The sequence below is a fragment of the Talpa occidentalis genome, unplaced genomic scaffold (genome assembly GCF_014898055.3).
Source record: "Talpa occidentalis isolate TD23 unplaced genomic scaffold, MPIMG_talOcc4v2.1 talOcc4.10, whole genome shotgun sequence".
NCBI classification, from domain to species: Eukaryota; Metazoa; Chordata; class Mammalia; order Eulipotyphla; family Talpidae; genus Talpa; species Talpa occidentalis.
Genome location: NW_023600993.1, coordinates 25007688 through 25033871, shown reverse-complemented (window position 1 = coordinate 25033871; position 26184 = coordinate 25007688). Strand labels below are relative to the sequence as shown.

The window sequence follows — 26184 nt, the reverse complement described above, 5'->3', positions numbered from 1 at the left end:
CCATGGCTTTCATTCAACAACTTCTTTGAACTTAAGAGAGGTGGACACAGGGCCTCCCCTGGTGGTACAGTGGTTGAGCGCTGGGCTGCAAAGCTGCCTGCAGCCTCTGCAGCACCAGTTCGATCCCTGGCAGCAGGTGAGGGTCTCACATGGCGCAGCAGACCTCTCCTGCCGCGCCTGCTGCTCCCCTCAGCAGTGTACTTCATCAGTCGCCTGTTCTGCTCCCCACTCTGGCTCTGGTGAATTCTCTCACTCTCCCGCACTTCTGACTGTACCCAGTGCTTGTATAAATCAATAAATAAATCTTTAAAAAAAGAAAAAAAAAGGTGGACACAGCCAAGGTTTTTCAATGCTCAGGCAGACTGCTTGTGGAGAATAGGTTGTAAAAGAGGCAAAATCACTTAGGAAATGATACAGTAATAACAATGGTGGGAGCGACGCAGTTGGTAAGAATATTAAGGTTGTGAATGTACTTTGAAAGTAGAGGCATCAGGACTTATTGATGAATTGGGTACATGGACTAGAAGAGGCAAATAGCAACCAAGGTCAACTTCTTGACTTTTGACCCAAGAAACTGATAGAATTTACTGAAAAGCAGAAAGCTGTGACAGAATTAAGTCAGGAATTTCAGTTGGAATGTGTCCAGGTTGAGATACATTTCCATTTCAGGTGGATCTGGCAAGGAGCAGTTGAAGTTAGGTGTCAGTAACTCACAGGAAGTTCAAGGCTCGAGACAAACATCTGGGAGTTATCACCCATAGGTTGATATGGAAGCCAGAAGCACCTTCTTCTTGTTTAAACCTCCTGAATTTTACTAATTAACTGATTTATGCAATGGCAAACAGGATAAAAATAGAACAGAAAGCTCTGTCTCTGTCTCTAGAGCTTATGGAGTCAAAGTGTAAATGCCTGTGGATCGTTCAGATTACAGTTTTACTAGCTCTGCTAAAGAAATGTAATGGGAACAAATAGGAGCAAAATTAGGGGCACCGCCAAAGAAGAAAATTTAAACTAAAATTACCAAAACGTATTTAAGTATTTATAGAATATTTCAAAAGGACATATGAAACACACAGGAAATTCAAATTTTACATATGTATACACACACACATCTACATATACTTGAGTGGGCATTTGTTCTTTATTATTCATACAGATCAGAATCAAGTTCTATCCCTTTTAGAATTATTTTTCTCCGGCATGCCCTATCTAATTCAAAACTTTCATATCTCCATTCGTTTTTTTTTTCTGTCCCTTTCCTGCTCATCACAAATCAAAATTCCAATTTTTAAGATGACTCTTGCCACACCAAACACTTAAAGGTGGGGGGAGGGGGGCAGCAGTATTTTTTACAAACTTGGGATCTGTTATCATTTTAAAAGATAACACTTGATTTCTCACCTGACGTGCTAAAGAATGGCAGAGAGGAGGCCTCTAGGGAGAGAATGAGATTTTCATAGCTTAAATGCTAAAAATAACAGCCCCATAACACTGAATCTCATTACCAAGCAGCAATCTCGTCTCTCTCTTCTTCCATGGTGCTCACAAATGCCTTTCAGAAGCCCACACATTCAGTCCACCCCCATCACACATAAACACACATAGACACACGCATACACACACACACACCACCAGCAGCAGCTATGCTGTTACCTTCAGAAAATGTATGTCAGAACTAGAACCTTCTCTTGTCACGTTATCATAATTTACTGCTGGGAAATGAGTCTGTGGCTGCAGACTGTTTTGTTCCTTGCGTGGCAGATTTAGGCAGAGCCGGTGAAAATAATAAATGCAGCTGCACGTCCAGTGTGCTGGGAGGCTACAGATTCAGACCTAGAGTGAATTAGAGAAAGAGAAAACCTGAGCCAGAGGCACGACCCAGCTCACTCAAGCTTTGTCAGTCACTGTTTACATCATGCTCACCCATAAAATAGATAATGACAATATTTCCACATATTTCTAAGTTGCTACTCTCCAGGGGGTGTCTAAACATTCATAGTGGTCTTGTAAATAAGTTTCAAATCTTTAGTAGATGATGCAAGAAACATGAAATCTGCATTTTATCAATCTCTGGATTTGTGCCTCAGGCAACGGACTATTTGCAAGACTACCTAGAAACCATGAGCCAAAGTGGAGCTACCAAGCCCACACAGGCGTGCTCTTGCCCTGCTCTGCTAGTTTGCCTTTAAATCCTGTTATAAGTCTACTAGGGAAAAGGTGTGCCCCTAATAATTTATTCTGGAGTACTCCAGGGGGGAAAGTCAGGATAGCACAGCATACCAGAATGCCTGCCTCTCTCCCTCTTCCTCCTCCCTAAGCTTCTTCTTCACTGTCTTGAGGAGAGTTGTATTTCCTTTCTGCCAAGGCAAGTAGGCAGTTAGATTTACAGAAATGCAGAATTAGTAGAATACAGGATCTACTATTGATTCCATTGACATAATGCATTGGGTTTCATAAAACCAGTTCCAGCTCTGTGGGGCACTGTAGAGTTTATAAATGTTTTCCCACTCTTACCACAGTAAGTGTTTTCAACCTAACTCTAGTAGAAGCAATGCGGGTGTCACTCTCCCAGCTTACATTTAAGCAGGGAGGCCCAGTGTTAAGGCAACACAGAGAACAAGGTCAATGGGAAAGACCGGCAACAGGACACTAAATGGAAGACCCTGAAGTGAACTCCACCTGAATGCATTACATTAACTTGTTCTTCTTTTTTTTTTTTTTTTTTTTTTTTTTTTTCAAGTTCTGTGTAACCTTTTTTTTTTTTTTTTAAATATTAAATTTTATTTTTATATTCCCCCATACAATTGCAAATGCCCCATTCTGACCCCAATCCTTCCCCTCCCGCCCCCCCCCCAAAAAGTGTCTCTGGTTCATAGTTTTTTGTTGATTTTGATTTTCACTTTCTTATATTCATTTTCCTGGTCCCTTATTTAAGTTTTCTAGATTCCTGCTATGAGTGAGACCATCCGGTATTTTTCTTTTTCTTTTTGGCTTATTTCGCTGAGCATGATCCCTTCCAGCGCCATCCATGTTGCTGCAAATTGCATGTGTTTATCTTTTTTGAATGCTGAGTAATATTCCATGGTATATATGTACCACATCTTCTTGATCCAGTCATCTATTTTTGGGCATTTGGGTTGTTTCCAAAGCTTAGCTATTGTAAACAGTGCTGCTATAAACATAGGAGTGCAGGTGCTCTTTGGAATTGATGTTTCTGTGTCCTTTGGGTAAATACCTAGGAGTGGAATTGCTGGATCATATGGAAGCTCTATGTTTAGTAGGTCCAGAAATCTCCACACAGCTCTCCATAGTGGTTGGACCAGTTTGCACTCCCACCAACAGTGCACAAGAGTTCCTTTTTCTCCACATCCTCGCCAACATTTGTTGTTGCTAGTTTTTTTAATATGTGCCATTCTCACTGGTGTGAGATGGTATCTCATGGTAGTTTTGATTTGCATTTCCCTGATTACAAGTGATGTTGAACATTTTTTCATATGTCTGTTGGCCATTTGCATTTCCTCTTCAGAGAAGTTTCTTTTTAGCTCTTCTGCCCATTTTTTGACTGGATTATTTTCTTTGTTGTTGCTGAGTCTCATCAGCTCTTTGCAGATTTTTGTGATCAGTCCTTTATCATTAGTGTTGGGTGCAAAAATGTTCTCCCAGGTGGTGGGGTTTCTCTTTGTTTTTGTTATTGTCTCTTTTGCTGTGCAGAAGCTCTTTAATTTGATGTAGTCCCAGCTGTTTATCTTTGTCTTCACTATCACTGCTTTGGGTGATGTGTCTGTAAAGATGTCTTTGATGTGCAAATCCCGTAGTGTTTCGCCTATATTTCCTTCTATGTATTTTATGGTTTCAGGTCTTATGTCTAGTTCTTTAATCCATTTTGAGTTGATTTTTGTGTATGGTGTGAGGTAGTGGTCAAGCTTCATTCTTTTGCATGTAGCGACCCAGTTTTCCCAGCACCATTTATTGAACAAACTTTCTTTGCTCCAATGCATAGTCTTTGCTCCTTTGTCAAAGATTAGTTGACCATAAATCTGTGGGTTTATTTCTGGATTTTCTATTCGATTCCATTGGTCTGTATGTCTGTTCTTTTCCAATACCATGCAGTTTTGATGATTATGGCTTTGTAGTATAGTTTGAAGTCTGGGAGTGTGATGCCTCCATTTCCTTCTTTTTTTTTCAGTAGAGCTTTGGCTATTCGGGGTTTTTGGTGATTCCATATGAATTACATCAATAATTGTTCTATTTCTTTGAAGAATGCCATTGAGATTTTGATTGGAATAGCATTGAATCTGTATATTGCTTTTGGTAGGATGGCCATTTTAATAATGTTTATTCTTCCAATCCATGAGCAGGGGATGTCTTTCCATTTCTTTGTGTCTTCTTCTATTTCTTTTAACAGTGTTTTATAGTTTTCTTTGTATAGGTCCTTTACCTCTTTTGTTAGATTTATTCCCAAATATTTGATTTTTTTTGTTTCGATAATAAAAGGGGTGGTTTTTTTGATTTCTTCTTCTTCAGATTTATTGTTTGTGTATAGGAAGGCTACTGACTTTTGCGTGTTGATTTTGTATCCTGCCACTTTACTGAATTGATTGATGAGTTGAATTAGTTTTTCTGTGGAGATTTTGGGGTTCTCTATGTATATTATCATATCATCTGCAAATAGTGATAGTTTGACTTCTTCTTTTCCTATTTGGATTCCTTGGATGTCTTTCTCTTGTCTTATTGCTCTGGCTAGGACTTCCAGTATTATATTGAAAAGCAGTGGTGAGAGTGGACATCCTTGTCTTGTTCCAGATCTTAATGGAATTGCTTTCAGCTTTTCACCATTGAGAATGATACTGGCTGTTGGCTTGTCATAGATGGCCTTTATGATGTTGAGGTATGTTCCTTGTATCCCAAGAATTTCAAGGGCTTTTATCATGAATGGGTGTTGCACTTTGTCGAAAGCTTTCTCAGCATCTATTGATATTATCATATGGTTTTTATATTTCTTTTTGTTGATGTGTTGGATAACGTTGATTGATTTTCGGATGTTAAACCATCCTTGTGCCCCTGGAATGAATCCAACTTGGTCGTGGTGAATTATCTTATGAATACATTGTTGGATTCTGATAGCTAAAATTTTATTGAGGATTTTTGCATCAGTGTTCATTAGGGAGATTGGCCTATAGTTTTCCTTTTTTGTGTTGTCCTTATTCGGTTTTGGTATTAGTGTAATATTGGCTTCATAGAACGTGTTTGGTATTGTCCCTTCCTTCTCAATTTTTTGGAAGAGTTTGTGAAGGATAGGCACTAATTCGTCTCTGAATGTTTGGTAGAATTCATTTGTAAATCCATCAGGTCCTGGGCTTTTGTTTTTGGGGAGGTTTTTAATTACCATTTCAATTTCGCTGCTTGTAATTGGTCTGTTTAGGTGTTCTATTTCTTCTTTATCTAGCTTTGGGTGATTGTAGAGTTGTAGGAATTTGTCCATCTCCTCTAGATTGTTGAACTTGTTTCCATATAACTGTTCATAGTAGTTACTGATTATTCTTTTGATTTCTGCTGTGTCCGTTGTGATTTCTCCTCTTTCATTTATGATTCTGTGTATTTGTGCTTTCTCCCTTTTTTCCTTTGTGAGCCTGGCTAGGGGTTTGTCTATTTTATTTATTTTTTCAAAGAACCAGCTCTTGGTTTCATTGATCTTTTGGATTGTTTTTTTAGTTTCAATTTCATTTATTTCTGCTTTGGTTTTTATTATTTCTTTTCTTCTACTGGTTCTGGGGTTTTTTTGTTGTTCTTTTTCTAGATCTTTGAGCTTCGAGATTAGGTTGTTTCTTTGAGTTCTTTCTTGTTTTTTGATGTGAGCTTCTATTGCTATATATTTTCCTCTTATTACTGCTTTTGCTGCATCCCATACATTTAGGATATTGGTGTCCTCCTTGTCATTCAATTCAAAGAATTTTTTAATTTCTTCTTTGATCTCCTCGTTAGTCCAGTGGTCTTCCAGTAGTGTGGCTTTTAATCTCCATGAGGTAGGATAGTTCCTTGCCTTCTTTTTATGATTTATTTCTAGTTTGATGCCTTCGTGGTCAGAAAAGATGGTTGGTATGATTTCAATCTTGGTGTATCTGTTGATGTTTGTCTTGTGCCCCAGTATGTGATCGATCCTGGAGAATGATCCGTGTGCGCTTGAGAAAAATGTGTACTCCGTTTTTTTTGGGTTTAGTGTTCTATAGATGTCTGTTAAGCCCAAATGCTCTAGGTCCTTATTTAGAGCTTTAGTTTCTTTACTTATTTTTTGTCTTGTTGATCTATCCATTGTTGATAGTGGTGTGTTGAAGTCTCCCACTACGTATGTGTTTTCTCTGATGTCTGTTTTCAGAGAGGACAACAGTTGTCTGATATATTTTGGTGCTCTTTCGTTTGGTGAGTATATGTTAATGAGTGTTATTTCTTCTTGAAGTATTGTCCCCTTAATCATAATGTAGTGACCACTGGGGTCTCTTTTTATTTTTTTGAGTTTGAAGTCTGTTTTATCTGATATAAGTATAGCTGTTCCTGCTTTCTTTTTTGGCCCATTTGCTTGTAGGATTGTTTTCCATCCTTTGACTTTGAGCCTATTTTTATCTTTTGTAGCTAAATGTGTTTCCTGGAGACAGCAAAAGGTTGGGTTTTGTTTCTTAATCCAGGCTGCAACTCTGTGTCTTTTTATTGAAGAGTTTAGTCCATTTACATTTAGAGTTAATATTGATATGTTAGCATCTGTATTTGCCATTGTTTGTCTTTCCTTTGATTTTATTTATTTATTCTTTTAATAACTTTTTTTTTTTTGGTCTTCTTTCGTTGTTATTCGTCCCTCTGAGGTTCTGGCTTTAGGATTCCTTGTAGTATTTTTTGGAGTGGGGGTTTAGTCTTAATGAAATTCCGGAGTTTCTCTTTGTCTGGGAAGGTCCATATTCTTTCTTCATGGAGGAAAGAGAGCTTTGCGGGATAGAGTATTCTTGGTTGGCATCTGTTTTCTTGGAGTCTGTTGACTATGTCCCTCCACTCTCTCCTTGCCCGTAGTGTTTCTTCAGAGAAGTCTGATGTCAGCCTGATTGGTTTTCCTTTGAATGTTATCTGTTTCTTCCCTCTTGTCAGCTTCATTATTTTTTCCTTGTCCTGGATTCTTGGGAGCTTTACTATTATGTGTCTTGCTGTGTTTTTCCTTTCGTCGTGGAAGTTTGGTGTTCTTCTTGCTTCTTGTATATCAATTTTCAGCTCCTTCTTCTCATTTGGGAAGTTCTCTTCAATTATATCCATGAATATTTTCTCTGTTCCTACATCTCTCTCCTCTCCTTCTGGAATTCCTATAACTCTTATATTTCCTTTCCTCATGGAGTCAGATAGTTCCCGAAGTCTTTCTTCATTCTTTTTCCTTCGTACTTCTCTTTCCTTTTCTGTTTTGGTTCTTTTTATTTCTGTGTCTTCAAGATTACTTATTCGTTCTTCCATTTCATCTATTCTGCTTTCATTGCTTTTCCCAGAGTTCTTTAGTTCCTCCATTAATTCTTTGATCTCCCGCATTTCTCTTACTTCCCTCTTTAGGGACTCAATTTCCTTCTTCTGATCTATCACTTTTTTAATCATGGCAATTTTAAATTCTCTTTCTGGAAGGCTCAGAAGTTCTTCCAAGTTGCTGTCGTTGCAATCTGGGGAGTGGTTTTCTTTTTGTGGTGTGCTTCTTTCCTGAGGAGTTTTTAGGTTGCGTGTGGTTCTTCTACTCCCTACTGTCTGTTTTCTAATTTGTCGTATGCGTTGGGACACCGTGTTGCTCGGACTGACTGACATCTTGGGTGAACTTCTCCGCTCCCCTCTGGCTCTTCCAGGAGCCATCTCTGTCTTCTGGGGGAGCTTTCTGCTGGTTTTAGGCAGTTTTTACTGAAGAAATGTCCCTGTTCTCAAATGGCGAAGCGGGATGCAGTCCCTGCACCTCCGGTTTCAGGCACACTCTTCTGCGCACCCGGTCTGCCCCGGACGTGGGTGCCTGCTCCCTCTGTGGGCTCAGACTGCTGGTCAGAAGGGGCCTGGCGTGGAATAACTTCCCGGCTGGCCACTGGGTCCTCCAGAAACCTTCTGTCCTTTTCAAGCAGTCTTAAGAAATGTCCTGTTTTATAGGGTGTTAGTGACTTTTTTTTTTCCTGGTCGCTAGGTGGCGCCAGAGATCTCTCCTATTGTCCTTGGGGGGCTGTTTTTCGCCTCCCCCCACCCCGTGGGACAGAGAACAGAGCGGGAATGGTAGGGTTCACCTCAACAGCTTTGGGGTGCTGTGTCTGCCTTGTGCCCCACCGTCGTGGAGAAACCACGCCCCGAATTTTCGTGCCCCAGGTCTCAGTTCAAAGCCCTCAGTTCCAGGACGCGGGCTGTAGCCCAGTTCAGTGGCGCTGGAATGGCGCCTTTTGCACAGCTCCCGTGCCTGGGCGCCTGGTTCCTGCTCACTCAGGGAGGGACCTTCACCTCAGTGAGGACCTCTGCGCGTCTCCCCGCAAGCCTAGGTCGTCTCCCCGCAAGCCTAGGTCGTCTCCCCGCAAGCCTAGGTCTCAGGCGCGGGGACCTGGGCAGCCGCGATCCAGGTCTGCACTTGCTTTTCAAGTGCACCGAGCGCGATGCGTTTCTGCGCCAGCTTACCGGCAGCCTGGGCTGTGTGCGCGTCTCCTGGGGTCTTTGTTCTTCTCTAATGGCGCCCGGAGCCGTTCGCTCACCGCCAGGGCGAATCCTGCAGGGTTCGCCTCAGCTCCCGTTCACGGGGTGTGGTGGCTGCAATAGTTCCTTTCCACTCACAGTCCCGCTTGCTGTGTTGTTTGTTCTTGTGGGTCGTTTTGGTTTGTTGTTTCCTCCTCTCTGCCGGGCGGAGAGTGCCGCCTCTGTGGGCGGGGGAGGGGAGCAGGGTTCTGCGCTTCCCTCCCTTCTAGTCCTCTTTTATGGCCACTTTCTTCTTCGGGCAGTTCGCTGGCGTCACCCGTTTATCTTCCGTGTCCCAGTTCTCACTGGGACCTGCCGCTTTTCCTCCCTATTCACTTTTTTTAATGGGAGATCTTACTCGCAGTGTCTCCTCGCCGCCATGTTGCTCCGCCCCCCCACTTGTTCTTCTTTATGGGAAAAAATTATGAAGTCAGAGGAACCTGACTTTGATACTCAGGCAAACTTATTAAATTCTTCTAAGTCAATTGGCACTAATCTCTAAAATTGATTTATTGTCCCCGCAAAGGCTGTTATGATTAAGAGAGATCGAGCATTGCAAGCACCATGCACAGAGCCTGGCACGTGGTCTGGGAATATGAGTTCTCTTTGTATCTCTCCCCCACTCTGTGCACCAGCTTCAATACCCATAACACTACTATCATTACCATAATTGTTACTCTGAGGGTGATTATACCTAGCCTGTTCTCCATACTTACTATGTACCAGGCACCATGTCAAGTACATTCCAGGCACCCCTATATTTAATCCTCTCCACAACCCTATAAAGTAGCACTGTTATTTTCCTTCCTTGAAAACCTAAAAAGAAAAAAAAATGGATTCTCAGAGCAATGATGCAGAGTTAAGATTTCCTCTCTGCCTGTCTGCCTCTACTCTTCCAATCTCAGCAACTCTTGTACTCTGCCTGAAGGCTCAGACTGCCTACCCAGCCCAAATGTTCTCTGCTAGACTCACAGATCTGTCCCTCCTTCTCCATTCTCATGTTCTGGTCCTCATTTTTTCTGAACCACCTTATAATTAGACCAGTAAAAAACATCTAGGTCCCAGAACATAGTTCTATTGACAGGACTTTCAAATGGGGTTGCCAGATTTTTAGCAAATAAAAAGATAGAATGCTCTATTAGGTTTGAACTCCAAAAAACTTTAAAAAAAGTTTTAATATAAGTATGTCTCAAATATTAATTTCTATGCTGATTTACAAGGAACATATTTACTATATTTATGAAATTCAAATTTAATTGGCCTATATTTAATCTGGAAAATCTGTGTAAGTCCCAAACCCTAGCAGCCTATTTAGTCTATACATCCCAGGTCTTTAAACTCTCTTCCTCCAACTATACTTTGTTGTTCTGTCACATAAATAGATCTGCCAGGACCATGCCTCCAGTATTCACATACTCACAGAGTTCCCTTTGCTTGAATCTGGGTCAACCTATGACATAAGTAATGATACAGTCAAGTAGCTCTATGCCAGTTTGTGACTAAGCTTCAGAAGCCTTGGGGATTCTACTTTTTCACTCTAGGTAGCACTCATGTAAGAAATCTCACTACTCGCTGGAGAGACCATGGAGCAAGAGACCAAAGAAGTACAACCAAACAAAGCAGTTAACACAAATAAATCAAGATCTAACATTGCTTCATAAAGACATTGGAGCCATTAGAACAATCCTTGAGAGATGTGAGTGATGAAGCCATCTTGGATGTTCAAGCCCCAGCAGATACAAGTGAAAGAAAAATATAAACCCCGCTATGCCCTGTCTGAATTTCAGAACTTCTTTTTCAGAAGAATCATTAAAAAGTAATGATACTTTCTACTGCCAAGTTTTGGGGTGGTGTATTATACAGCAATAGTAACAGATACACATGTATAAGCATTATTTGCCATAAAGTTCAGGGGTTCACATAAGCACCTAGTTATTACCATGGATTTCCCCCAACCTATCCTTCCAAACTCTGATTCCAGATCTGAGTTCCTTCTGTGGTTGTCACTTTAAAGGCTGCCGAGTCCAAAAGTCAGTTCCCCTATTTCTGAGTTACAGTTGGGGAATAAATATGTGACAGGGCACAGTAGGCAGTTATCTTGTTGTGCTGCATAACAGAAGCAGCACAGCACCAGCCTACACCCAGGGAGACATTAGCAGAGTGAGGCTAAGAGAAGATCGTCCAGCACCTGCTTGTTCTCAGCTGGAGCTCCCACCGTCCTCTTAGGTCTGTGCTTACATAATCACAAAGTCCACCTACATAACTTTCAAAAGACAAATTCTAGGAACTGTGAGTCAAAATATGCATTCGAATTATTAACTAGGCCAGTATATTGAGTGGTGGATTGATAAATGCACAGCAAGGAAAATATGCTAGCAGCATCAGTAGAAAAAAACATAAGGACTTCTAATATAGATGCACAATTAAAAAATAATAATGCCATTTTAACACCTAAAATTATTTCAATCATATCTTATGCATTCCTCATGTTTGATGGCCAACATAATAATTAGGTTTGATTTTGGTGGAAGATTTCTGCATAGAAAATTAAGAAGAGAGATTCATAATTCCCCAGAATTAGAGTTGATGTCACTGGGTCTTTAAAATATGTATATCACCTGAAAATAAATCAAGGGTAAAAACCCTTTGACAGAATTAGTTAATGCTACTGGAAAGGAAACCGCAGAGGAAATATACTTGATAGAGAGAACACTGACTTGAGGTCTTTGCATTAAGCTGTGACATAGTTACCCAAGAGTAAGAAATTAACTCAAAGTATGGCAGCTCTTTTTAAGGACTCAGAAAATTCCCTTTGTTTTAACTTAATTGACTTCTTGAGAGTGGACTTTTCATGAAGAAATCTGCCCTGTGGCTGGATCATTTAATTAAAGGCATATTCATTTAAGTACTTCTCATGTGACAAACACTGTGATAAATTCTGGGAATTTTGCTGTAATTAGTACATAATCCTGGTCCTCAATGAGTTTACTAGATTATCTGGAGACCATATGTAAAAGCAGATTCTTAGAGCAGAGTGATAATAAATGTAGCAAGTGTACCCACACACTAAAGGAGGAAAGACAACAAATGTTTCGTAGCACTATTGGCCAACTCTTCATAGGTCTGAGACCTCAGACTTCATCCCAGACTTAACTGAATTTTTTAATTCAATCAGGAGACTATCTACATGATCTTGAGAAAACAACCGAGTTGTGAGGACACCATTGGCTAGCTTTATCAAAATGCTAATTGTTTTCATGTTTTTGAACTCATGGTGTCAGGCAGAACTGAATTGGAATCATTAGTTTAGGATATAATACCACCTTCTGAGACACAGGGTCTTCTTCTATAAAATGGAGATAATAATATTTTCTTCCCAAAGTTTGTACTTAATCCAAATGAGAGTGGGATAATTTAGATCAGCTTCCTCAGAAGCAGAACACGAGACTTGTATTCATACACAGCTGATTTATTAAGAAAATGCACCCAGGAAAGGAGTTTGGATCTTCCATGAAGGCAAGGTCCCCAGTAAGAAGAACAGATCCAGTTCCCTGGACTGCACTCCATCTTCTCCACCTCTGGGAACTGGTACTGACTTCATGAAGCACCCGAGTAGAACACAGAACATACAGTCTCAAATCTGGAAGCCCACAGAGGAAGCATATCAGCAATGTCAAAAATACTAGCCAGGGCCTCCCCGGTGGCGCAGCGGTTGAGCGCTGGGTTGCGAAGCTGCCAGAGGCCTCTGCGGAGCAGGTTCGATCCCCTGCTGCTCCCCGGCCACCGGAAGAGGGTCCCACATGGCGCGCAGACCTCTCCTGCCGCCCGCTGCTCCCCTCAGCAGTGTGCTTCGGTCCTTCTGCCTGCTCTGCTCCCCGCTCTGGCTCTGGTGAATTCTCTCACCCTCCCGCGCTTCTGACTGTACCCAGTGCATGTATAAACAAACAAAACAAAACAAACAAATAAATAAATAATACATGCCTCTTTAAAAAAAAAAAATACTAGCCAGCTTTGCCCTTTAGCACATTTCTACCAGTGGCTGGACCCCTCCAGGACACTCTTCCAGCCTGCTGATTCATCAACTGCAAAAGCAAGTCATAGTACCTACAGAATCCAACAAGGGGAGAAAAATTAAATATAATCACAGTGCCACATAAGGGAAAATAAAAGTGATTCAATTTTTTAAGTTACTGCTACAGACATTTTCAATTAAAAATTTTAAAGCAACAAAATGAGCAGGCAAAAAATATAACACATGACAAACTGAGACCTAAAAAGAATATAATATCACAAGGAGAGATGAACTGTCTAAAACCTAGCCACAAATACATGGAATATTTCATTTCCCTGTCAGCCAGATAATTTAAAATTGCCATAATAAAAAAAAATTAAAGAGATTGGGAAAAAAACTGGAAAAGCCAAATTGATATAAAAGAACACAAAAAGCTAAGTAAAGAAATATAATAAAACTCCAAAAAATGAACAAGCTCAGAAATAAAGTTAATGAGCAAGAGGTAGAAATTGAAGCTTTAAGTGAGAAAATAACAGAGATTTTGGGTGTAAAAAGATCAATTTTAAAAATTCTACAGGAAGTTATGAAAGCAGAAGAGATGAAATGGAGGTTAAAGGATAGTAAAATACAAAGAACTCAGGAAGAAGAAAAGACAGAGGAATTAGACCAGAAAAGACAGAGGAATTAGGATCTCCCCTGGTGGCACAGGCGGTTGAGCGCAGCACTGTGAAGCTGTCCACAGCCTCTGCAGCGCAGGTTAGATCCTGGCCGGCTGGCAAGGGTCCCGCATGGCAAGCAGACCTCTCCTGTCTCGCCCGCTGCTCCCCTCAGCAGTGTATTTCATCAGTCTGCCTGTTCTGTTCCCTGCTCTGTCTCTGGTGAAGCCTCTCACCCTCCTGTGCATCTGACCTATACCCTGGCTCTTATATAAATAAAACTTAAAAAAAAAAAAAGACAGAAGAATTAGACCAGATGAGCTTAATAGATTTTTGTTCAATACCCCACCCCTTAAAAGTTGAGTATGCATATTTCTTAAGTGTGCATGGAACAATCTTGAGTGTAAACCACATGCTGGGTCACTAAAGTGTCAATCAATTCATGAAGATTGAAATCACACACCCATCTTCTCTGATCACAATGGTATCAAACAAAAAAAAAATTACAAAAAGAATGGAAGCAGCAGGAAGAGAAGGAAGTCAAGTGAGTATTCCATCTCAGGGAAAGCCCTTCAGATGGTGGTCTCAGACGAGGCAATATGAGCACAATAGCAGAATACCATTCATATTTTGAGTCAAAGAATACTGTCGGGCACCAGTTGTTTGAAAGCAAATATCTATTGAAGCTTGAAATGGGAAATACAGACTTGGCAGAAGAGACCAAAGGGAGTCTGGATGGAGTGTCAATAGCATCCACCTCTGTCTGTACTTTCAGGTACACAGTAGTTACTCAATAAATAGCCATCCCAGGGGAAACATCTCTACCTTTCACATATTGCAATCTATACAAGTCTTCTCACTAAAATCATTCCCACCTCCAAGACTGTAAACATGACCCCCTCCCAAGATATTTCTCCCACCCTTGCTTTTACTTGGAGCTATAGCCTCCTTTTCCCCCATTTACTGCCTACTAGACCTCCTTGAGTAATTCTTTTTTTTTTTTTTTTAATAGAGGCATGCTTTATTTATTTGTTTGCTGGTTTGTTTGTTTGTTTTGTTTATACATGCACTGGGTACAGTCAGAAGTGCGGGAGGGCGAGAGAATTCACCAGAGCCAGAGCGGGGAGCAGAGCAGGCAGAAGGACCCAAGTACACTGCTGAGGGGAGCAGCGGGCTGCAGGAGAGGTCTGTGCGCCATGTGGGACCCTCCTCTGGTGGCCGGGGAGCAGCCGGGGATCGAACCGGCGCCGCAGAGGCCGCGCGCAGCTTCGCAACCCAGCGCTCAACCGCTGCGCCACCGGGGAGGCCCTCCTTGAGTAATTCTTGAAGCAACCCAGGTCCTAGGCTTCATAGTGTCTGATCAGAGTGCCCAATCTGCCACTGCTCCTAAGCAGTGTCAAGAACCCTACAGTGCAAGGCTCTGAAGAATCAAGTGGCTCTCCAAGTATGTTGGCTCTTATCTGTCACTCTTAACACCTGAACTTTCAAAGATGCCCCCAGTCAGTACACCTGCCTCTTGCTGATAGCATTACTCTAAGCTAAAAGATCTATAAAAGCCTACCTTGTCTTACTTGCAATAGCACCTTGAGAAATCACCCATGTCTAAAGTAGCCTGGAGATGAGCAGCCCATGCCTCTTTCCTACTGACTTCCTACTGTTGACATTTTTATACTGCCTTTACTTTAAAAAGAGGTGTTTATAAAATGTCTCCAACCCCAAAGAGTCTTAGTTACTTGAGATGATGAACTATATCATTTTTATCTCTGCTCTGTCATAAGCCTCATCCCATCAGGGAAGCCAGTAACATTACTCCCAGGGCAAACCAGGTCTCTGCTCTGCTCTGGGTAAGTGGAAGCACAGATTAAATTGACATCTTCTTATATTATAATTCCTTCTAATGGCAACAATGTGGAACATGGGCATGGTCATACCGAACCGGTGTCAAATGCATGAGTTGACCCACTCAAGAGACATTTAACAATAGTTATCAAGAGCCTGGTGTTCATGCTCTTTAATCTCATCATTCAACTTTAGGATATGTACCTACAAGAAGGCAAAAAAGTTTCATGTATAAGGAAATTCTCGTAGGGAAATATTTTTGGTAGAGAAATCTGGAATGGAGACTAGAAGTGCCAAAATTCCTTCCATCACTTTAGCTTTGGGATCCCGCCTTTCTTAGAGGGGAAGTTGAATTTCCCCTCTCCCCTTAAGTCTAATTATCAGTTCCAATCAGATGTCAAATTACATTTCTGTTCCTTCAGGTTCCACTTAAAAATCACTGGTCCCTAGATTTGAATAGCATTTTGGACCTACATTAGAGAGGACACTCATGTCCTTCCCATATCCTCAGTCTAGCTTCTGGAAGAATCACCTCCCAAAGGTCTGCTGAGTGAGCAGCATACCACAAGACCCATTTACCCAGATAAACCCAGCTGGATGGAAGAGGATCCCAAACTCAAGTTAAGTCAATCAGGTTCTCCTCCTAGGGGTTTAGAGTAGAACACACAGACAGTCTCCTTTGAATATTTCTGGTGAGTGTTACCCAGCCATATCTGAAATGGTCAATTTTAGCCTGATGAACTGAGCATAGGAGAAACCAGATTCAAGAAAGAGAGAAGAGTCAAGTAAATATCCAAAGGGCATAGGGCACAGTAACTTGTAGAGAAACACTGAGCTGCTGTTGCTCATTCTGCCTTTAGATTTGGGGTGGGGAGATTCCAGTTCAAATCTGCTTTAAAGAAGCTTGTTTGAATAAGTTTCTCCTTCCTCTGAATAATGTTCTTTGATTAACACCATCTCCAAAAGAAGGTTTCCTGAAATCTTTTGGGATTCCACACATTTCCTGGAGAGAGACCCTCTGGTAGGATCAAGTCTAGGTCATGCTCTGAGCCTTGCACGAAGCAGATGCTCAATAAATAATGGTTAGCTAAATGAATCTAGGAATGAAAAGCTGCCCCAAAGGGTCTTCTTGCCTGCCTGCAATTCCTCATTTACCTGTCTGACATCCACAAGCACTACAACGAAAATAGTCACATCGGCCCATGCACAGCTTGGATTCCCTGGCTCAAACTTGTTCCAGTAATCATTGAACACCTGTTTTCTTTGGCAGTCTGAGTTGCACTGAGCCATTCCAGTGTATATTAGAGCTCTTCCCTGTTCTCAGTCTCCAGTGAATGATGACTTTTGTGACAAGGAAAATGTTCAGTGTTCTCTTGAGTCCCATCAGTAGAACTGTAAAGATTGGAGCACGGATTCAAACATAGACAGCCCAGTAGTGAAGATTTAGCTCTTAGTTAACATGAACAGGCTTCACAAGTAGTTTTGGAAATGAGGTCAAACCCATTTGTTTCCAGATGGTCCCAGACTACAAAAAAAATGCAAAGGGTAATGGAAAATTTTCAGGCATCATATGGTCATTCATCACATCTAACCAGCACCTTGATTTCTGAAATGCTGGATATATCTATCTTGGAAGTCAGCCGTGTAGCTGTCCCATATACACAGAATTTACTTTTCATAGTAAAGTATTATATTTTTATTCAAAGATTCATAAACTATAGCCTCTATCTAAAATGATCACTCTTTCCCTATTGCTGTCAAACAACCCTTTTGTTTATTTTAGCATTATTTTTTTCTTCCTTGTATTACACATTCAATAACATTGATCAAGCACCTGCTATTCTTCAAGTACTTTTCTTGTTACAGGGATAGCATGTTGAGTAAAACACCGTCTCCTATTTCCATGGAATAGATATTCTAGTTGACCTTCAGGAGTAGACAGACAAAACACAAAAAAAAGAAGTACATTTAATCAGGGAGAAAAATAACTCATAATTATGGAGACACAGTTTCCTAGCTGAGAGGTGTTGCTATCCTACATAGGATACTTAAGAAAATGCTAACTGAGCACTGAAATAATCACATTTAAGAAGAGCTCTAAAGGAAGAGTAGAAGTCAACCCTGCATGTATTGGGAAAAGAACATTCTGGGCAGAGGGATTTATTTCATTTCTGGGGCATTCCTTCATTACTATGAGGTAAAAATATTTAATTTAGCTTTCATTTCCATTAATATTGAACTAGCTTTAATACTTAAGTCAGTCAAGCAATTCTATTAAATAGATGGTGGGCGGATGGATGGATGGATGGACCTATGGACTTAACTACATAATATCAGATTTGAACAAAACCCTAGAACCTGGTCAAGATCATACATCTGTATATATGACCACAGTCAAAAGAACTTATTGATTTTTACCTGACTAATTTGCAATTTTATCCATCAAATAATGCAGCATGAATCCCCAGTCTAAGTGGGTAAGAGTATGGTTTGCTAAGGAACTGCTGTGTTAACCTCAATAATGTTCTGTCATCACTTGAATATAAGCCCAGTTCTAGGCCTCTTTATCTCTCTGACCTTGAAAAGTTGCTATTCTATCTCTATGTCTATGGCACTGACTTGTCTTCTGATTTTGTCCCTCTTTGTCTCACTTTCCCTCATGATTTATAGTTAGCTTCAGACTGTGCAATTTAGCACAAAACTTACAGGTAGGGCTTAGCTGACAACTATACAAAAAGCCTATGAATGTACCACAGGAAACTAGGATTTGCCGTGTTTGTAGCCAAGGTTTCTTTCCTTGTTTCTTTTGCCTGGGAGCTGGCCAAGACTGAGACACTCCTTAATTCATATGGGACCAGCTTAAAACTAAACAACAGAGTTTGAGAACTGAGTGAGACAATGCAAGGAGAAAATAGAGACAGATAAGTTGAACATGTCTAAAGTTAGTTTAAAATTTCTATTCCAGAATTTCAAGAAGCAATTCATTTTTAGCACAGAAATGAAGTTATTTCCTTCTATGGCATTGGTAAACACATAGAGTATTTACCCTGTGGTAATAATATCATATCTAAGGACAATGACATGATGTACTAGAATGTGAATTCTGATAAGGATGTCAGATGTGAATAGAGTATCTCCTTTACGGATACTCTAGAAATGCTTCATCTGCCTCATTTATTATACAAATTCTAATCTGCATCATTCACACTATGATGAATATGGCAAGCTCCCTTGTGTAGATGGAAGTTCCCCATAAACTCTGACTACTGTCCAAATGTAAGATTTAGGATAAGTTTTTCTTGACTTTGATTGCTAGGGAAAGTCTGTGTCTTCTTCTCTTTGTCTGAAACTAAGAACTATATAAACTGTATTTCCCTTTTTATTTTGGCCTTGTCTTTTAAGTTCAAAGTTTGAGAATTAAAGCAGTTAATCGGTTAACTAGTATTAATAGTTAACAGTTTAGGGCCTCCCCTGGTGGCGCAGCAGTTGAGCTGCGCACAGACCTCTCCTGCCGCCCGCTGCTCCCGTCAGCAGTGTACTTCGTCAGTTTGCCTGCTCTGTTCCCCGCTCTGGTGAATTCTCTCACCCTCGTGCGCTTCTGACTGTACCCAGTGCTTGTATGGATAAATAAATAAATCTTAAAAAAAAAAAAGGTTTAAAAAAAAATAGTTAACAGTTTACTGGTAGAATAACCTAGTCCCTGACACAGAATTTCTGATCTTAATTTAACTTTAGTTTTCCACAATGTTGTAAGTTTAACACTAATATTTGCAGAAATTTGAGGGATACCTTCATGAGAAAGAGGTCAGGCAATTTTTTGTAGTATTATACATTTACAAAGAGGTAAGTGACTTCCTACATTAAAACATGGGATTATGAGCTATGTAGAACTGAATTCAAATGTCAACTTCAAAAGTTATTAAAAGTATGAGTCTGATTAAGTAAATTGCTAAAATTCTCTAAACTTTAATATTTTCATAGAATGATAATGATAGCAAAGTATTGTAAGGATTAAATAAGATAATGCATAGAAAATGCTTAAATCCTATCTGGTACTTTGTAAATGTTCAGTAGATGATATCTTTATGTGAACAAATAGGAGCCATTGAGAGAAAACCGATATACATATTAAATGAAAAGGTTTTTCTAGAATACAAGTAAATAGCTGAACATTCAGACTTTGAAATTAGTTTACATTGGTTCAAAGCTTAGTTCTGTAATTTACTTATTGTGACCTCCAGCAAGGCATAAACTTCTTTATGCCTGTTTCCTAACATTAAGTGAGAATAAAATCAATCTCTACCTCATAGTTAACTAAGCAGATATCTTATAAATGCTTTAAAAGTGTCCATCATACAATATGCACCCAATAAACGCTACTGCTACAGATGTAACAAAAATAATATTAAGGAGGAGGAAGAGAAGCAGTAGTAGTTGTTAAAGACCCCTAAATTCAAAATAAATTTTCAGAAACAATGACTCTCTTTTTGCTCCAAGAAAAAAAAATTGAAAATAATAAATAAGTCAACTGAATCATTCTGAGAACACAGATACTTTTCCTGGAGTTGTTTTTATTTCCACATTGGGAACTTTGCTGATTATAACATTAAAGACAAGTATTTGTATGGAAATAGAAGTGCAACATAAGCCCAGAAAGACACAGTAATTTCTCTGTAACTGAAAGAAATTGTTGGGGAGGATATAGCTCTCTTGTGCCCCTATCTAGTGAAGAACCAAGTAAGCTGAAATAGAATTATTCATCCCTTGTGTTTTATTTAATTTTGCCCTTTGTAACATGCTTTCTTATTCAGCTACCATCTCTTCACATCCTCAGAGTGAGAGTCAAAACAAGGGCAGGATAGAGACAATAATTATCAATAACAAAGTAAATTAACTATCTCATGGTCACCCAAATACAAAGTAGCTCAGATGAGTTCAAAACTGGCTATCTTCTTTCCTCTAACTATGCACATTGCCCTAGTCAAATTTCCACATTGGAGCAGTTAATCTGTAGGAAATCATTCCAGTAACCAATGGTACATCTAAGGAGAAGACTCCAGGCTGCTCCAGCTCCTCAGAAAGCTGCCCCACTCAGCACCTCCCAGAAGGGTGGGTCTTGGAGAACAGGTGCCCCTTTCCTTTTGTGTCTATGTGTCTAGTTTCAAGCACACAGCCCTGTCACCTCCAAGCTGTCCTCTGAGCACACACCACCCACAACGAGGGACATACCTCTTAATTCCTGATACTTACAATGGAACATTGCAGCACGTAATCATAGGATTAGAAACAAATGAATCTAGGGATGCTGAAAAACCCTTTAGAACAAGTTGCCAAATAGTTTTGCTCTTTGCCAAAATCTCTTTTCTCTTTATTTAAAGGCTTTTGAATTATAAGAGAAATGTAATTAAAACCATGATTTTCTCTACTCAAATGAACAGCTTCCACTGGCTAAGAAAAAAAGAAAGTCTCCAAAAAAATAACTAATTATTCTAGCCCTTGAGAGGAAGGAAAGACCTCTTCAGTTATCCAAATTCAGCCAGTCTGGAAACTGACCTTATATGTAGGTTGGGACCTGAGTTAGTTATTAAGCTATTGTCTCTGAGCACCACCCACCCTTCTGTTCTCTGTTGTAAGCTTCTGAGGCTCAATGCCACAGATAAAAATTTTTCCTTTGCCATCTGGTTTCTGTTAGGATCTGCCAATAAAGGGTATTAAATGGAGTCTGCAAGGCTAGAGGAAGGAGATTTGCTCTTTGCTGCTTGCTTCCTTTTCCTATCAACATCACCTTGGCAATGACTCCGCCCTAACAGCAGCAGTTGGTTGCAGATACTATTTTTTCCACATCCTCATAACCAGACTCCCAGGGTTCCCTTCAGGGACACTAGCAGCCAGGTTGTACCTCTTATTTCATGACCTGGATCTCCACTCTATGGGGGTCTTCATCCCAGCTTCCAGGTTCTAATAACCTCAACCTCTTCCCTTTATTTCCCCACCCCAAGTAAAGTAGGTGGTCCCTGCAGCTGCTACACTTTTCTGCAGTTACAGTACTCCAAATGCCTGTTGAGCAAATCAATTCCCTGTATTAAATGATCTCTGTTAAAAATAACTTGCATGATTCTTGTTTTCCTGATTGAACATAATTACAACGTTCTTCTAGATCAAGTTGGTAAAACCTAAAGTACATTGCATGATATATCATTTCATTGGGGGCACTAGTAGGTAGTCCACGAATAAAGGTTTTAATGGGTAAATAACTGAGAAAGTCTGGAGTAGATTGTGATTCCCACAGAAAGACTGATTTTTTTAAAGACCATCCTAGATTTTTCAGTTTTATATTTTTTTTAATTTTTCATTTTTAATGAAGTACCATTGTTTTGCATTCTTGTTAGGATTTTGAAAGCATAGGATTCCCCTACTCAGGTGTAGTCATCATAGCTATCCTACCACCAAAGCACCTATAGCCATTGTCACCCCTCCCACTCTGCATGCCCCAAATCTATGGTCAGCTTTCAAGGGTTGGCTTTAATGTTTGTCTTCGTCTGACCCTTTGTTTGGTTTCTCTACACTCTGCATGTAACTGACACTATCTTATATTTATCTTTCTCTCCCTGGCTTATTTCACTGAGTGTAATCCTTTCTAGCTCCATTCATGTTGCTGCAAATGTCATAAGATTTTTTTTTTAAATCACTGAGTAGTATTCCATGATGAATATGCACCACATCTTCTCGATCCACTCATCTATTTTTTGGTACTTAGGTTGTTTCCATTATCTTGGCTATTGTAAATAGTGCTTCAATATGCATAAGAGTGTAGATTTCCTTTCAAATTAGCATTTTAGTGTTTTAGTGTTCTTTGGGTAAACATCAAAGAGTGGAATCAGTGAGTGATATGGAAGATCCATTTTGAGTCTTTTGAGGAAACTCTGCATGACTTTCCAAAGGGGCTGGATCAGTCTACATTGCCACCAACAGTGTACAAAGGTTCCTTTCTCTTCACAACCTCACCAGCATTTGTTGTTTCTGGTCTTTTTACAATGGGCTATTCTTACTGATATTAGGTGGAATCTCATTGTTGTTTTGATTTGCATTTCTCTGATGATACGTGATGAAGAACATATTTTAATCTATCTGTAGTCTCCCTGTATGTCTTCTTTAGAGTAGTGCCTATTTAGCTCTTCTGCCCATTTTTTGATTTGATTGTTTTCTTTTTGTTGAGTTGTATGAGATCTTGTTAGATCTCTGGTATCAGTCCCTTGCCAGATGTGTGGTGTGCAAACATTTCTCCATTCAGTAAGGTATCTCTCCATATCAGTTTAAGTCTCTTTTGCTCTGCGGAAGTTTTCTAATTTGATGTAATCCCAATTGCTTCTCTTTTGCTTCCTTTCTACTGGGGATGCAACTGTAAAAAGACATCTCTAAGGTTTATGTCATGGAGTGTTTAAAGTTTTATTGATCTGTAAAACTATACAAAGGATACATCTTCACCCTATGTTTGTGTAAGCCTAACCTCTCTCTTTTGTTTGACATACATGCTGCACCAAATTACATTCCCACCAACAGCAAATGAGAGTTCATTTCTCACTGCACCTTCACCAACTCAGTGATTACCTTCCTTGCAGGTATAAGGGTACCTCGTTGTGGTTTTGATTTGTATTTACCTAATAGGTGAAGTTGAGCATTTTTTCCAGGTGCCTATTAGTCATCTGTATTTCTCCTTTGGAGAGGTGTCTATTCAAATCCCTTGTCAATAATTTGACTGAATTGCTTGATTTTTAGTGGTTGTGTTATATGAGACCTTAATATATTTTGGATATTGAACCCTTATCAAATATATGGTGAGCAAATATCTTCCCCCAGTTGGTAAGTTTTCTTTTCATTTTTGTGATATTTCTAAGAAAGGCAATTTTGTTAAAGCAGAATCACCAAGTGGGAAGGGATAGGAACAGGCAAGATGTGCTGGCAAATGTTTAACAACTGGCTTTCCAGGAAGACATGGAGTAGGAGGTGAGAATCCCTGATGTGTAACGTTTGCTGATTTTATGCTATAAAAATTCCCACCAAGCTAGTTTCAAGTTACCAACATGACATATTGGATGCAGAGTCTAAAAGAGATACACAAATAGCTTTCACTCCATCAGACAAGAAACAGGGCAGAAACTGAAGCAGAAAGAACAGAATTCCATTTCTCTAGACTTCTGTACTTTGATGAGTGAGGGAAAAGACCAAGACAACTTGTTGTGCTTTGGAATCAAGTCCATAGAAGATCCTTGGTATCATTCTGATGTTTTAGAAACTATACCATCTGTTCCACTTATAAGGCCATTTCTCCCTGGAAACTGGGAGGTCTACCCTGTCTCTGTGATGAAATAAAAGAAGGAAATATAAATTAACCTATCCCACAGGCTTGCCCCAAATGCTTGGTGTCAGACCCTATCCTGGGGTCCTGTTTTATTAGGAAGTGAAGAGTGATGAAAGTTTGAGGAATGGATTTGTTGGGAGGAAGCATCAAAAGAGGAAGTTACAAGAAAGGGAATTAACCTCTATCAGGTGTCTGCTTTTGCTACAAAAAAGGTTCAGCAGCCCCTGAACTTAGAAGGAATAAAATTCATCTTAATTTTCACTATTCTTTAACTATTCTCTCCATTTCTGAATGGATAAATGTGAATTTGTCAGCAACACAAATTACAGATACTTTCATGTATTACAGTTTGTCAGATAAATCAAAATATAATTTATGTGCTTTACTACCTCAAAATTATAACAGCTATAAAACAACTTGCTCTTTTAATTTTTAACACAGTAACATACAGCAGAGTCAGGGAATACAGATTATATTCTAACACAAACTTGCTTTTAAAAAAATTTTTAAGAACTTTATTATAATTGGTTTCCTTTGCAATTCTATGTATTTTGCTTTGAATTTAAAAGTAACTGTTTACTTTTAAATTTTAAAATAATTTAAAAGTAATCATTCTGAAAAATCTACAGGCTTCACCAGGCTGACAAAGGGATATTTGGACAACATAAGATTGAGATCCTCCATGAAGGCATTTTAAACATTAATCCATTTAATCCTCAAAATGATGCTATGAGAGGTTTTCTTGTTTTCCTTTCATTGATGGGAAAACTGAGTGTTAGGGAAGTTAAATGATCATCCTAAGCTTACTCTGTCATCACCTGTCAGAGGCAGCAACTGAATTTCAAGCAGTCTGATGCTCTATTATATTTTCAGTTCCCTTCACCCAGCTGCTTGATTCACTGTGGGGAGAAGGGGTAAGCTGACATCTCGGTCAGGCCCTTGGCTCTGAAAGAGTCTCTTGGCTGCTACCAGATCAAAGGCACATCAATAGGGCATCATAGTATGGACACAGGAAAAAAGACCCTCAGTGGCACTCTAATCCCTCTTGAAGTGACTCAGTCCCAGCAGGCCCGATAACCTAGATCTCCGGGTGTGTGCCTCAGAGGCCCAGCCTGCCTGGGGACCATTGCTATCACTATGAGGTATGGGTGTCCCTGGGTTTGGCAGCACACCCCTCCTCAGAGTCAGGGATCATGAACACTGAGGAGAGAGGAGTTTCCATGGGAAAAGATGATAGAGGAAATGGCTTCTCTCTGGCTCAATCCTCTGTCCAGCAAAGTGACTTTACCTCTGTTCAACAACCACCTAGGTGTACTCTATGCCAAGATGCATGTGAATGCTGAGATTCAAAAACAAACAAGTTCCCTACCCACAGGAGCTTACAGCCTAAGGGAAATTACAAATTCTGCTGGCTCATTCTCATGTCTTTTGATGCTAATTCAGAAATCCTAGAGGGAGTTAAAGATGAAAACAAATAATATCAGGGCAGTGAAATAAAGGTTGCTATGTGGGGAAATGAAATGAGGATGACAAGAGGGAGTTATACTGGCTGCATGGAACAGCAACCAATGTTTTCATTAAGAGACTGAGAAGATGAATAGAAGTATTCTAGAAGATGGAAGGTAGAATGGTGAACAGTTAGAACACTATGGGGCAAAAGCACAAGTCACCTTGAGCAGCAATACCTTGGTTCAGATTTCCTTCACGGCAGAGGAAGGCAAGTACTTGTCTGCAGGATATGAAAGTGAGGGAGTAGTGAACACGAGACAGAGAAGGAAGGAAAGGAATAAACGATGCATTCATAAGTTGTTTACCTATGTGGGCAGTAAGGGCTCAATACTTTGGGTGGTGTCTGCTGAGAAACTATGTAGAACTCACCTCAGAACTATTTCACTGGAAGAGAGAGGCTTCAGTGGTTGGTTTGACGTTTGCTCCCAGGGAAGTTAACTTCATCTTACCTCAAGTTCTGTCTGTGTACAGCTGAGCAGGCTTTGGTGCTTTGGAGAAAGTAAAGAACAAGTCCCATACAGTGCGTGACATATGACATTGTCAAATGCATGGAGCTGTCCACCTTAATAGTGCTGAATCAGATGGGTTGACAGGATGTGGTTTATCACAAGCATCTGCTACTAACAGGTTGTGGCTCTTCCCTGGATCACAGCAGAGGGAAATGAGTAAGAGGAGAAATTGGGAATCATCTAAGAGCCAAACATTGCTCATTCTCTCCCTAATATTTGTCCTGAGAGGAGTTTATTTAAAAAACAAACAAACAAACCAGTCCCTTTCAAGACTTGTAAGATGGAGAGAAGCTCCTTCCCAGGAGTCCAACATCTTAGATAGGAAATTATAAGTATTTGAGAGACTCAAATAAAAAATATACAGAGAAATGTTTTGTGTTTAAATGAATGTTAATCTTAAAGAGTTGTCAGCTCTGGTAATTGAAAATAGATAGCTAAGCCTTGTAGGAATGAAAGCTGGGTGCTGGGCCTCCTGGTTTCCATTTCTTGGCAAACAGAATATAGCTTACCCATCTTTCTCACTAAGGTATACAAATTTGCCAGCTCATCTATGAGAGTATGATTAAAATTAGTGTGATTTTCACTACA

General features: G+C 39.9%; 1 long non-coding RNA gene across 1 annotated transcript; it reads right to left on the bottom strand.

Annotated features, from left to right (window-relative positions):
• Positions 1 to 9442: 9442 nt before the first annotated feature.
• On the bottom strand, positions 9443 to 25724 carry LOC129145454 (uncharacterized). Its single transcript, XR_008551005.1, has 3 exons — positions 25537 to 25724; positions 17054 to 17145; positions 9443 to 9528 (listed from the first exon to the last, which is right to left on the bottom strand). It is a non-coding gene; the product is annotated as an uncharacterized LOC129145454 (long non-coding RNA).
• Between the last annotated feature and the right edge of the window lie 460 nt (positions 25725 to 26184).